This window comes from Penaeus monodon, chromosome 32 (genome assembly GCF_015228065.2).
Source record: "Penaeus monodon isolate SGIC_2016 chromosome 32, NSTDA_Pmon_1, whole genome shotgun sequence".
Taxonomy (NCBI): Eukaryota; Metazoa; Arthropoda; class Malacostraca; order Decapoda; family Penaeidae; genus Penaeus; species Penaeus monodon.
This window is the reverse complement of record NC_051417.1, coordinates 5,789,971-5,790,801: the sequence shown is the minus strand read 5'-3', so window position 1 is coordinate 5,790,801 and position 831 is coordinate 5,789,971. Positions and strand designations below refer to the sequence as shown.

Here is an 831-nt window from a genome sequence, read left to right as displayed (position 1 = left end):
GGCACCCGCACCTCACAGGCTGAATATTCGTCAGGGCGATGGGGAGCCTTGGGCTGTTATCAAGCATCTTGGAGAGGTTGTGGATGGGAGGGTGAGACAGGGAAGGAGAGGAGGGTGAGAAAGAGGAGGAGGAGGGTAAGAGAGGGGACGAGGGGAGGGTAAGAGAGGGAACGAGGGGAGGGTAAGAGAGGGAACGAGGGGAGTCAGAGGGGAGAGGGAGGAAGGGGGGAGGAGTAAAAGTAGGGGGAGAAGAAGAGGGGTTAAAGTAGAGGGGGAAGAGGAGAGGAGTAATAGATGAGGGAAGAGGAGAGGGGGACAAGTGGAGGGAAAGGGAAGGAGAGAGGAGTAGCAGGGGAAGAAAGATAGTAGTAGTGGGAGAGAAAGGGAGAGGGAGAGAGGGAAAGAGAGAGGTAAAGGAAGGAAAGGGAGAGGGAGTGGAGGAGAAAGATGATGAAAATTAAATGGTAATAAGAGTTGGATGCGACAATTAGAAAAACTGACGATTATATGAGGAAAAGGTGATGAAGGGAGGAGAGATAGAAAGAGAAATAGAAGAAAAAAAGGAAAAGGGAGGAAAGATGAAAAGAGGGTGATTATGCGCAGAAGAGGAAAAAATATTAGGAGAACGACGACAAAGACCAAAGAGAGAGATACTTGAAGATGATGATGACGAAGAAAAAGTAGAACTACAAAGATCAAAAGAAAAGAATAGTGAAGAAAGGAAGAGGCACAGAAAAAAAAAACAATTGAGAGAGGCAAACAAATGACGCCGAAAAGGAGGAAAACCACTAAAGGAATGAAAAGGGAACCGTAAAGATAGGAACAAAGCTA

General features: G+C 46.7%; 1 protein-coding gene across 1 annotated transcript in view; it reads right to left on the bottom strand.

Annotated features, from left to right (window-relative positions):
- LOC119593385 (serine/threonine-protein phosphatase 2B catalytic subunit alpha isoform-like) overlaps positions 1–831 on the bottom strand; it is a gene marked incomplete in the record, with an annotated part of 201,939 nt that overhangs the window by 89,154 nt on the left and 111,954 nt on the right.